Below are 13,230 nucleotides of genomic sequence, written 5' to 3' on the forward strand. Positions count from 1 at the left end.
TTTAACCAGGGGTCCTGAAGCAGTCCTGAAAACCCTTCAGGCTAACAAATTTTAGTTGCACAACACAGATGGGGCCAAATGAGGTTAAAACCCTTTTGACCTGAAGTATTTTTTAAATTGTTTAATAGCCACTGCAGAAAACATTAATTAAGCATAGATGGGGCCTTAAACAGTACATAGTAATTGGAGCTTTACACCTCTCATCCCTCAATAGTCAATGTATTTGGGCTAGAGCCACAAAAGGACGTCAGCACCACTGAGATCCTCAAAAACCCCATTCAGCTGGTGCCTAAGGTTCCAGGGTGCTGACATTCAGCCATTAAAGTCCCATCATACCTACATTTCTGCCAGTGGACAGCTGCCTTGGTCTTGGCACTCTCCTCACTCCTAAACCCCAGCATGATCCTCAAACTAGGCCTGTCTCATCCGCAGGTCCCTATGGCGGGGAGGGAGGGGGGAAGAGAGGGGCACAAAAAGCCACCAGAGGAGGAAGCACCCCGTTAGAAGAATGTGAAGTAAATAGGATAAAGACTAAACAATAATAATCTTGCTTCTGGCCTTGCTTTTAGTTTAAACAGGCGGAATAAGCAAGAGAATGGAAGTGAAAGCATAAGGCTGCCCCCCCCCCCCCCGCGGGTAGCCTTGCCTTTCAGTAACAAGAGAAGATCAGAGGACCCAACCAAGCAGTTGGAAGGTGTAAGGAAGAGACACTGAGTCCAGGAGAGAGTGACCACAGCCAGAAGTAACCCCGCCCCTTACCCCTCCTGTCAAGTGCGAAAGAGGTGGTCTTATTGCCCCCAGACTCAAGACCCCCAGAACGGAACACGACCATATATTGGAAGGGGTGGTACCGGGGGGGGGCACTACAAGTATAATTAAGTTTGCCAAGACTAGGTGAGAGAAGAGGGGGGTCCATCGGTGTGCGGAGCTAGGGGTTAGGAGAAGAAGGGGGTTCTGTCGGCGTATAGAACTCTAACTGTGGGAGGCGAAGAAGAAAACTCTGTTGGCATATAGCGTTTGGCCCGAGTGATGTGAAGGGCTTTGGAATACGCTTGCTTGTTTAGCCCCTGTAAACCTCTCCCATTGCTTGCAGACTGGACTCTGGACTGTTATTTTCCGGCGAACTGTGTCTGGGTCGGAGAGGGAAGAGGGAGCTGGACCCCCGTCAACACCCTCCCCTTTATACCTTTTAGCTCAGTGGTTAGTGCTCTCACCCAGGGCCTGGGTTCATTTCCTTCCTCGGCCTGCTGCGGAGAAGGGATTTGAATGTGGGTCTCCCATCTCCCCAGACAGTGCCCTGACTACTGGCCTATGGGGTATTCTTGGGTCAGGGCTCCTCAATCGCTTCTGTTGATACAGTTCCATGGTGCATACATAATTACATATGCCTTGGAGCAGGGGGATTGGAACCCAGGGTCCCATATCCTGGGTGAGTGCTCTGACCTCTGGGCTCAAAGTTCTAAGGGGAGACAGTAACAGTCCCCCCCCCCACACACACACACGTTTTTTGCAGGAAAGGGCTCACAGCCGAGAACCCAAAATAGAGATGGGCGCTCCCTCTGATCCACACACACACTTTGAAGGGTGGGGCTTAGGCCAGACCCCTCTCTGGCTAGCACGCTGGCTTCTGTGGATCCCATTCCTATGCACTTTACTCTCCCCATGCATTGTCTAGGTGCCTAACTGTGGATTCCACGAGGTAGCAAGGTGCCGAAAATTTAGGCACTGCAATGCTGAGCATGGCAACCCCCAAGTCCCCTTTGTGAATAAAAAGCCAGGAGGTTGTTTGTGAGCAGAATTCTGCACTGATGTAGATGGTCTCTGAGGTTTTCTCCTCACCCTTGAAAATGAAATAAGGCCTGTGAACAAACAGAAGACTTTCAAGTAGCTGCTTTTCACCTTTTCTATCTACAACGGCCTGTCCTTAAACAGTGAGTTAATACAGTTTCAGTGCTAAATTTAAAAAAATATCATGGGCAATTCCAATTTTTTTTTTAGCAGGGGAGCTGCCTCAGGAGGGCAGCTGTGGAGGCGTGAAGGCGGTTACCTCAGCTGGACGGCTCCAGGGTGAGTATGGGAAGGTTACCTATCGAGCGATGTACACAGGGCTGCTTGTTGGGCAGTACAGAGATTGTATTGGCGAGTATATAAGGAGATGTTGGGGCAGGATGGGGGGTTAAATAGGGGATGTATAAAGGGTTGTTAGGTTTCAGAGTAGCAGCCGTGTTGGTCTGTATCTGCAAAAAGGCACCTTAGAGACTAACAAATTTATTAGAGCATAAGCTTTCGTGGGCTACAGCCCACCTCATTGGATGCACAGAATGGAACATACAGTAAGATATACAACGGGTTTGAATAGACACTGGGAGTGGCTGGGTCATTACACATACTGAATCTAGATCCTTAAGTTAAGCATCCTCACACCTTCTTGTCAACTGTCTAAATGGGCCATCTTGATTATCACTACAAAAGCTTTTTTCTCCTGCTGATAATAACTCATCTTAACTAATTAGCCTCTCACAGTTTGTATGGTAATTTCCACTTATCTGTATGTGTGTATATATATATATATATATATCTTACTATAGGTTCCATTCTATGCATCCGATGCAGTGAGCTGTAGCTCACGAAGGCTTATGCTTTAATAAATTTGTTAGTCTCTAAGGTGCCACAAGTCCTCCTGTTCTTCTTAATGGGCTGTTAGGGGTTGTATGGGGGCAATATAGCAGGCTATGGGGGGTGGTGGTGGTGGCAGGGAGCAGTGTAAGGGGCTTCTTGGGGCAGTATGGGAATGCTTGAGGGCAAGATGAGGGGATGTATATGGGACTATTGGGGGTGATATAGTGACAGTGTTGATAAAGGGGGCTCCTGGTGGTGGTAAAGGGGTTGCTTGGGGGCAGCATAGGGGGTGTACAGAGATTCCCGGGGAACAGTAAAGCGGCGGATATATGGGGGGGAGGCTGCTGCGGGTAGCATAGTAGGGGTGTATAGGGGCTGCTGGGGGAAGGCATAGGAGATGTAGGGGGCTGCTGAGGGTGGCACAGTGCAGGTGTACAGGGGGCGGCATACTGGGGCTCGGGGGCCACTGGCAGGGGGTGCAGGGGATGCAGGGGGCCGGTGCAGGGGGCTGCTTCCCCTCCCTCCCTCCGGAGGCCCCGGCCGTCACTTCCTGTGGAATTTTCCCGGGGATGGAGGAGGGGAGCGGGCATAAAAGCGACCGCGGGGCCGCCGGGAGCAGCAGCTGGAGCCGGAGCCAAGTCCGAGTGCGGAGCGCCGCCCCCCGGTGAGTACGGGCGGGTCCGGGTCCAGGTCTCCCCGGGAGCTGTCCAGCGCCTGCGAGCACCCGTGCGCGGGGAGCGGGACCAGCCCTGCGCCCCGCGACCCCCTCAGCGAGCCCTTCACCCCCAGCTTGCCCGCATCACCCCCAAGCCCCCAGCCCTGCACCCTCGATCCCCTCCCAGCCAGCCCTGCACCCCTGGCTTGCCCGCTCCCCTATCCTGCCCCCATCCCCCCCACCCCGCCCTGTCCCTATCACCCCCAACCTTGCACTCCAGTCCTGCCTCCAGCCTCCTCTGTCCTGCACCCCCATTCTGCCCCATCACCCCAAGCCCTGCACCTGACACCCCCGGTCTGCCCCACATCATCCCAACCCCCCCCCCCACCCAGCCCTGCTACCCCCTGTCTGCAGCCTGTCTCCCCCTCACCCTCCTGGACCCCGCTCCATCCAGTCGCAGCCTGTCTCGCTGTCACCCCGCTCGACTCCAGCTCCAGCCCGTCATCTCCCTAGCCCCCCCGCCTCAGCCTGTTGCGCCCTGACCCGCCTTGGCCCCACTCAGCCACCTTGGTCCCCCTTAGCAGCAGCCTGTTGTTCCTTCGGCCACAGCCTATTCCCCCTGCCCCCCCTCCTTACTCCCTTTCCATCCCTTCCTCAGGCACGACATGTTCCCCCCAAGTGATCTTAGCTGCAGTAACCCAGTAACTGCCTGGGGCCTTGTTTTGCCTCCACAACCCTCAATGCCTTTGTGCCAAGTTACTCCTCGCCCCCAGTCTCTGAAGGGTTTTATCGAGGCCCCCGACTATGTTCCCTTGGGAACACCTGCTCCCAGCTCTCCACCACAATTGTCAGCGCTGCAAAACTGTTCTGTGCGGCTTCAGAACCGAAGAAGGCATGACAGGTCTTGCCCATTTCGCAGAAAAAATATTTGCTTCTTGGTCCACTTTCCCTGCAATGCCCCAGGCACAAACACCAAACTGCACCGAAACCGACACGAACTGAAATCTACATCGTAACCCTCGGCTGTGCTGGAGGGCCGACACTGAGGCTTGTCTACACTACCTCAGTGCAGCGGCGGGGCTGGGGCCGGGCCTCCACGGCCGCTGTAGCGTGAACATACCGGGCCACCAGCGCCCCGCCACTTCTGCAGCTGCACCCCTCGGGCCGCCCCGTCGCGGAAGGCAGTAAACCCTGGTCCAAGCGCCGCGCCCGCGGTCTCCAGCGCTCCTCCCACCCCGCTAATCCACCATGATTCGCAAAAAGCCTCTGCCCTGTAAATTAGCCCCGCCCGGCTCCGTGACTCCGGCATCTGAGACGGGCATTGGCTATAAAAGAAAGGAGTGCGCCAGGCCAGTGTTTTCAGCAGAGGGCTGGGAGCAAAGAAACGCTTCACTCCAGTCCGGGCTCTGCCACTGATTTGGGTAAGTCACGTCTCCGTGCCTCGGTTTCCCGTCTTTCAGAGCGGTAACAGGCCTGGAGGTGAGGATGGGTCTGTGTTTGTGGACTGTGCTTTGAATGCAGTAGGGGCAAGCAGGGGCGGCAGGTGGAGCCCCCCTTAGGGGAGGCGAGCCCCGAGCCCCCCTGCTCCTCCCCCGCGCCCGGAGCAGCCCCGAGACCCCCGCGGCCGGCGGAGTCCCGGGCTGGCCGCGCCGCGCCCCCCTCCGCAGAGCCCAAGCGGCTGCGTGGAAAAGCCTCCCGCTTGGTCCGAAGCAGCTGTGCTATGCCCCATGCAGGTTCCGGGGCGGCCGAGGGGGCGGTATGTCTTACTCAGCTTCCAGGGCCCATCAGTAACTCGCTGGAGTCCAGGGAGATAATCCGGGAAGCTGAATAGTACATGCCGCCTGCTCGCCGCCCCGGAACCTGCATGGGGCATAATACAGCAGCAGCTCCGCAGCCGCGGGTCCGACGGGAGCTAAAGCCTTCCCTGGCCTCTTCTACCGCCGCCCGGGTCAGGAGTGACTCTGCAAGGTGTTGTCAGCGTCAGGACAGTCAGATCCCATGGCAGAGCCAAGTTCCCTCACTGGAAGCTGGCGGGCAAATCCAGGCCAGATTCTCCTACCATAGAATCACAGAATATCAGGATTGGAAGGGACCTCAGGAGGTCATCTAGTCCAACCCCCTGCCCAAAGCAGGACCGATCCCCAATTAAATCATCCCAGCCAGGGCTTTGTCAAGCCTGACCTTAAAAACTTCTAAGGAAGGAGATTGTGTTACCTAGGGAGGTGGTGCATTCCAGTGTTTCACCACCCTCCTAGTGAAAAAGTTTTTCCTAATATCCAACCTAAACCTCCCCCACTGCAACTTGAGACGGTTACTCCTCGTTCTGTCATCTGTTACCACTGAGAACAGTCTAGATCCATCCTCTTTGGAACCCCCTTTCAGGTAGTTGAAAGCAGCTATCAAATCCCCCCTCATTCTTCTCTTCCGCAGACTCAACAATCCCAGTTCCCTTAGCCTCTCCTCATAACTCATGTGTTCCAGTCCCCTAATCCTTTTTGTTGCCCTCCGCTGGACGTTTTCCAATTTTTCCACACCCTTCTTGTAGTGTGGGGCCCAAAACTGGACACAGTACTCCAGATGAGGCCTCACCAATGTTGAATAGAGGGGAATGATCACGTCCCTCGATCTGCTGGCAATGCCCCTACTTATACATCCCAAAATGCCATTGGCCTTCTTGGCAACAAGGGCACACTGTTGACTCATATCCAGCTTCTCGTCCACTGTCACCCCTAGGTCCTTTTCTGCAGAACTGCTGCCTAGCCACTCGGTCCTGAGTCTGTAGCGGTGCATGGGATTCTTCCGTCCTAAGGGCAGGACTCTGCACTTGTCCTTGTTGAACCTCATCAGATTTCTTTTGGCCCAATCCTCTAATTTGTCTAGGGCCCTCTGTATCCTATCCCTACCCTCAGCGTATCTACCTCTCCTCTCAGTTTAGTGTCATCTGCAAACTTGCTGAGGGTGCAATCCACACCATCCTCCAGATCATTTATGAAGATATTGAACAAAACCGGCCCCAGGACCGACCCTTGGGGCACTCCACTTGATATCGGCTGCCAACTAGACGTGGAGCCATTGACCACTACTCGCTGAGCCCGACAATCTGGCCAGCTTTCTATCCATCTTATAGTCCATTCATCCAGCCCATACTTCTTTAACTTGCTGGCAAGAATACTGTGGGAGACCATGTCAAAAGCTTTGCTAAAGTCAAGGAACAGCACGTCCACTGCTTTCCCTTCATCCACAGAGCCAGTTGTCTCGTCATAAAAGGCAATTAGATTAGTCAGGCAGGACTTGCCCTTGGTGAATCCATGCTGACTGTTCCTGATCACTTTCTCTCCTCTGAGTGCTTCAGAATTGATTCCTTGAGGACCTGCTCCATGATTTTTCCAGGCACTGAGGTGAGGCTGACTGGCCTGTAGTTCCCAGGATCCTCCTTCCCTTTTTTAAAGATGGGCACTACATCAGCCTTTTTCCAGTCGTCCAGGACTTCCCCCGATTGCCATGAGTTTTCAAAGATAATGGCCAATGGCTCTGCAATCACAGCCGCCAACTCCTTTAGCACTCTCGGATGCAACGCATCCGGCCCCATGGACTTGTGCTCATCCAGCTTTTCTAAATAGTCCTGAACCATTTCTTTCTCCACACCGGGCTGGTCACCTCCTTCCCATACTGTGCTGCCCAGTGGAGTAGTCTGGGAGCTGATCTTGTTCGTGAAGACCGAGGCAAAAAAAGCATTGAGTACATTAGCTTTTTCCACATCCTCTGTCAGTAGGTTGCCTCCCTCATTCAGTCAGGGGCCCAAACTTTCCTTGACTTTGTTCTTGTTGCTAACATACCTGAAGAAACCCTTCTTGTTACTCTTAACATCTCTTGCTAGCTGCAACTCCAGGTGTGATTTGGCCTTCCTGATTTCACTCCTGCATGCCCGAGCAATATTTTTATACTCTTCCCTGGTCATTTGTCCAATCTTCCACTTCTTGTAAGCTTCTTTTTTGTGTTTAAGATCGGCAAGGATTTCACTGTGAAGCCAAGCTGGTCGCCTGCCATATTTACTATTCTTTCTACACTTTGGGATGATTTGTCCTTGTAACCTCAATAAGGATTCTTTCAAATACAGGTTTCAGAGTAGCAGCCGTGTTAGTCTGTATTAGCAAAAAGAAAAGGAGTACTTGTGGCACCTTAGAGACTAACAAATTTATTTGAGCATAAGCTTTCGTGAGCTACAGCTTACGCTCAAATAAATTTGTTAGTCTCTAAGGTGCCACAAGTACTCCTTTTCTTTTTAAAATACAGCCAGCTCTCCTGGACTCCTTTCCCCCTCATGATGTTCTCTCAAGGGATCCTGCCCCTCAGTTCCCTGAAGTTGTCAAAATCGTCTTTTTCTGAAGTCCAGGGTCCGTGTTCTGCTGCTCTCCTTTCTTCCTTGTGTCAGGATCTTGAACTCTACCTTCTTATGGTCACTGCCTCCCAGGTTCCCATCCACTTTTGCTTCCCCTACTAATTCTTCCCGGTTTGTGAGGAGCAGGTTAAGAAGAGCTCTGCCCCTAGTTGGTTCCTCCAGCACTTGCACCAGGAAATTGTCCCCTACATTTTCCAAAAACTTCCTGGATTGTCTGTGCACTGCTGTATTGCTCTCCCAGCAGATATCAGGGTGACTGAAGTCTCCCATGAGAACCAGGGCCTGCAATCTAGTAACTTCCATTAGTACCCAGAAGAAAGCCTCATCCCCCTGGTCTGGTGGTCTCTAGCAGACTTCCACCACGACATCACCCTTGTTGCTCATGGTTCTAAACTTAATCCAGAGACACTCGGGTTTTTCTGCAGTTTCATACTTGAGCTCTGAGCAGTCATACTGCTCCCTTACATACAGTGCAACTCCCCCACCTTTTCTGCCCTGCCTGTCCTTCCTGAACAGTTTATATCCATCCATGACAGTACACCAGTCATGTAAGTTAACCCACCAAGTCTCTGTTATTCCAATCACATCATAATTCCTTGACTGTGCCAGGACTTCCAGTTCTCCCTGCTTGTTTTCCAGGCTTCTTGCATTTGTGTATAGGTACTTGAGATAACTTGCTGTTTGTCCTGCTTTCTTAGTATAAGGCAGGAGCCCTCCCCTCTTGCGCTCTCCTGCTCGTGCTTCTTCCCAGTATCCCACTTCCCCAGTTACCTCAGGGCTTTGGTCTCCTTCCCCTGGTGAACCTAGTTTGAAGCCCTCCTCACTAGGTTAGCCAGCCTGCTTGCAAAGATGCTCTTCCCTCTCTTCGTTAGGTGGAGCCCGTCTCTTCCTAGCACTCCTCCTTCTTGAAACACCATCCCATGGTCAAAGAATCCAAAGCCTTCTCTCCGACACCACCTGCGTAGCCATTCGTTGACTGCCACGATTCGACGGTCTCTACCCCGGCCTTTTCCTTCCACGGGGAGGATGGACGAAAACACCACTTGCGCCTCAAACTCCTTTATCCTTCTTCCCAGAGCCACGTAGTCTGCAGTGATCCGCTCAAGGTCATTCTTGGCAGTATCATTGGTGCCTGTGTGGAGAAGCAGGAAGGGGTAGCGATCCGAGGGCTTGATGAGTCTCAGCAGTCTCTCCGTCACATCGCGAATCTTAGCTCCTGGCAAGCAGCAGACTTCTCGGTTTTCCCGGTCGGGGTGGCAGATAGATGACTCAGTCCCCCTGAGGAGAAAGTCCCTGACTGCCACCACCCACCTCCTCCTCTTGGGAGCGGTGGTTGTGGAACCCCCATCCCTAGGACAGTGCATCTCATGCCTTCCAATCGGCGGAGTCTCCTTCTGTTCCCTTCCCTCAGATGTATCATCTAGTCCACTCTCCGCATTAGTACCTGTGGAGAGAACATGAAAACGGTTACTTACCTGTATCTGCATTGCTGGTACATGGACACTCCCCTTTCTTCTTCTGGAGGTCACATGCTGCCAAATTTCTTCACCGTCCTCCTGTCCCCGCTGCGCAGCCTGCTCTGAATCTTCAGAACGTTGTGTCCGTAGAAGCATATCCTGACGTCTGTCCAGGAAATCTTCCGTTTCTCTTATGCAACGCAGGGTCGATACCTGTTGCTCCAGACCTTGAACCTTCTCTTCCAATATGGAGATCAGCTTGCACTTTGTACAGACAAAGTTGCTTCTGTCCTGTGAAAGAAAGACAAACATGGCACATCCAGTGCAGGTCACAAAAGCTGAACGCTCCCCATCCATGCTACCTTCCTTCTATGAGCTTCCTCGGGAGTTGTAGTGACTACTCAGAGAAGCCGGCAAGATGTAAGGCTCAGTGGGCTCTCCCCGGACGAACTCCCAGGCAAACTCCCTCTGTTAGCCTCTCTGCTGTTCGCTGGTTTGCAGCTGACTGGCTTTTTATACAGTCAGGCCCTCTCAAGGCTCACCTGGAACAAAGCACTCCCAATTCACACTTTTCAAACAACCAATCAAGCACACAGTCAAACTGTCCCCACAACAGACACTCACATACTCACCAACACAGCCTCCCTAATGCAGCCCTTAGCGTACCTCCTCTCAGGCAGATCCCAGGCAAACTCCCTCTGATAGCCTCTCTGCTGTTCGCCACTCAGCTGGTTCACAGCTGACTGACTTTTTAGAACAGTTTCCTCTCCCTTCACCTGATTTTTACATCAGTATTGTGCCAATAGCTTTGGTGCCGTTCCCTTGATTCCCACGAGGGTAAATGAGGAGAACCTGGCCCAGGGCCCCTAATGGTCACTGACTATGGGCTGCCGGGCAATGCTCTCTCCTCACCATCTAATCGCCTTCGTAATGGCATTGGGGCTGCTTTGTCTGCAGAAGATATTAATAGCCCAGATTGTCCGATTTATCCCGTTACCTTCTTGATGGGGACAATCAGAGCTGCCTATGGTGCTTGCTTATTATTCTCTACGGGGGGAGCCTTCCCAGAGGAAAACTTCTACGATTGAGTAGCTTTTAGTAAAGCAGTAGAAGAATGTCCGGTCCGGGTGAGGCATTTACAAAAGATGGGCACAGCTTGACGAACCAAGCTCCTCCTTTCCCTTCCAGTGGCTGGGACTGACGGGAGATTTCTCATGCTGTCCAGGCCAAAGTGCAATAAACGCAAGAGCTGTCTGAGTGATTTGCAAAACTGATCACTTTGGTCCCTTACAGTCAGGCCTCTTTCCTCCTGGTTCATAGAATCATAGAATACCAGGGTTGAAAGGGACCTCAGGAGGTATCTAGTCCAACCCCTTGCTCAAAGTGGGACCAATCCCCAACTAAATCATCCCAGCCAGGGCTTTGTCAACCCTGACCTTAAAAACCTCAAAGGAAGGAGATTCCACCACCTCCCTAGGTAACACATTCCAGTGTTGGCATTCTGTTGCCAGGGGCTCTTATTGCAAGTGACTTGGTGGGATAAAGGCACTGGATTTGGTAGGTGTCTCTTACAAAGGAAGTGGTACTTGCATGATGGATTACGCTGCTCAAAGGGATTTAGAGTGGCTAAAAATCTACCCACTGCCAATAAAAAAGGGCCTGATCATGTTCTGAGGTTAGAAGGAGCACTTGCAAGTTTTTTACCTGACAAGCTCTGGTGCGGAGGGTGCAACAAGAAGAAGACTAGCCCAGAGGGTAGCTCCAAAGTTTTCTCTGAGCTACACCAACCTTCTGAGCCCCCTTCCATCCCCAAACTGCAGCTCAGACCTTCCTTTCCCTCTAAACTTTTGAAAAGCTGTCACATGTGCAATCTGGCCTCCCCTAACATTCACCCCTTCTCCACACCACTTTTCCAGATGCATGTGTATTGGAGATGTAGCCACCTGCAGCAAGTTCCCCCTTTCCCATTGCCCCGGTCTCTCCTGGTCCACTCTGCCTCCCTCCCATTGCTCCTGGCCCCCAGCTGTCTTCCCCTCCCCTCCCAATCGCTCCTGGCTCCCACTGCCTCCCCTAGTCCATCACCCCGGCCTCTGCTGCCTCCCCTAGTCCATCCTCCCGGTCCCCGCTGTTCCCCCTGGGTTCCCCAGCCATCGCCCTTGAGCCCGCTGCCTCCCTCCATTGTCCCAAACTCCCTTCCATGGCTGGCCTCACAGCCCCACCCTGCTTCTTGTCTTTTGACCACACCCCCACTCTCACCCGCTCTGGGCAGTGAAGGCCAACCCTGGTAGGATCCATCTGCTATTGTCCCTCAATTCACTCATCCTTGCACTTGAAAACTTCCCCGTTTTCATGCTCTAGAACAGAGGTGGGCAAACTACAGGCCACATCTGGCCCGCAGGACCCTCCTGCCTGGCCTGGGAGGCTGTCCCCCGGCCTCCACTCACTGCACGGCCGGCAGCATGATGCTCCGGGCGGGGGGGCTGCAAGCTCCTGGGGCAGTGCAGCTTCAGAGCCTGGCCTGATCCTGGGCTCTGTGCTGCGCGGTGAGGGGGCAGGGAGAAGGGCGGGTTGGCTAGAGGGCAAGGGAGTTCGGGGGGTTGGTCAGCAGGTGGGGGGGTAGATAGGGGTTGGGGTGGTCAGAGGGCAGGGAACAGGGGGATTGAATTGGGGCAGGGGTCCCAGGGGGGTAGTCAGGGAACAGGGGGGGTTGGATGGGGCAGGGGTCCCGGGGGGCTGTCAGGGGGCAAGAAGCGGGGGGGGGGGGGCAGATACGGGGTGGGGGCCGGGCCAGCCTCCCTCCCCTAACTGGCCCTCCATACAATTTCCAAAACCCGATGCGGCCCTCAGGCCAAAAAGTTTGCCCGCCCCTGCTCTAGAATGATAACATTGCATTTCCGAAACCTTGGAGCAGTCTCTGATGAACCCTGGGATTTCAGGAGTGCAATGCACTGCGGGGTGAAAATACCAGGGAAGTCTCCAACTGCAGGGACATGTAACTGGATCCAGCAGAGGATAAACTTTTCTTCAGGCTTAAATCTTGTTTTTTGAACAGGGCCTTATAGCAAAATCACTTTTAGTCCATCTCTGCCACTTACTCTTGCTGTATCTATATGTTAATTATCAGTTTCCTTAAAGTTTTTTTCTGTGTAAGAGGGAAGGGTTGTTTAATTATTTAACAGTGTGTTTCTAAACTTAATAAATGTCTTTCAAATCTCAGGGATTCTTTTGTTTAAGCAAGTTTTGTCTCGAAATTGCACAAGCACTAATCTTCCTTTCAGACTACAGTAATTACCATAATACCTGTGGAATTGTCCCCAGATCAGTCCTAGGAAGTTTCATTCTGAGCCTAGTGCAGGCTGGGTTAGGAATTCTGCTCCCACTCCGTATCAGTGGGATTTAAACCCCCAACTCATCTCGGCCCCTTGGAAGACCCAGCCTGTGAGTTTAGTCAGTGCCATGTGGATGCTCACTTTATGCAGCAATGACAAAGCTCAAACTCACACACAGAATCTCAGCGCTTTGCTTTCAGGGGGTTCTAGGACCAAATGCTCCTGCGGAAGCACAGCGGTGGGGGCTGTCACAGGAGACCAGGAAGCAATCTATTTGCTAGTTGAGCCTGCTTCTGTCAGCTGAGAGCATTGTTTGTTTAACTGTGTGAAGCAAGCTTTGGCCTCGTGCTAATGAGGTGTCGTGCCAGCAAGCAGAAATGCTGAGCTGTATCGTTCCGAAGGATATGCCTGTCTCTGGTGTGTAGCTTTTGTACTTCTGGCCACTAGGGAAGTTTGGGTATTTGGTACAACGGCACTTCTTGAAAGTGGTTTTTGTTTTGCTTTGGTAACAAGTCCCGCACACGGTGGGTGTATTTAGATGCAGGCAGAGCCTTCCCCAGTTAATTGGCCTTTTATAATACCCATTTGGTAACTGAGATGAGCAATCTGGGCAATGATCACTAGGTGCTGTGAGCATGATCTAACCTCTGTAAATGTTTTTATTAGTCTTCAGTAGTAGAAGAGTGCAGTATCCCATAATAATTCAGCAAAGATGTGGATGGTGTCGCCCCCTTCTGGTGAGTACTTCTTGAAACTTTGAGCATGTCTTAC

At 52.5% G+C, this 13,230-nt stretch overlaps 1 protein-coding gene across 5 annotated transcripts in view; it reads left to right on the forward strand.

Annotated features, from left to right (window-relative positions):
* Positions 1-3,192: 3,192 nt before the first annotated feature.
* TMEM269 (transmembrane protein 269) overlaps positions 3,193-13,230 on the forward strand; it is a 45,131-nt gene continuing 35,093 nt past the window's right edge. For 3 of the 5 annotated variants that reach the window (XM_074933891.1, XM_074933887.1, XM_074933888.1), the window contains exons 1-2: positions 3,193-3,283; positions 13,126-13,196. The gene's annotated coding sequence lies outside the window, so the exon portion shown is untranslated. Of the gene's footprint in view, positions 3,284-4,152; positions 4,696-12,912; positions 13,197-13,230 lie in introns of those variants that run through there. The other 2 variants (XM_074933890.1, XM_074933889.1) reach the window with 2 other exon arrangements.

Source organism: Natator depressus, chromosome 18 (genome assembly GCF_965152275.1).
Source record: "Natator depressus isolate rNatDep1 chromosome 18, rNatDep2.hap1, whole genome shotgun sequence".
NCBI lineage: Eukaryota > Metazoa > Chordata > Testudines > Cheloniidae > Natator > Natator depressus.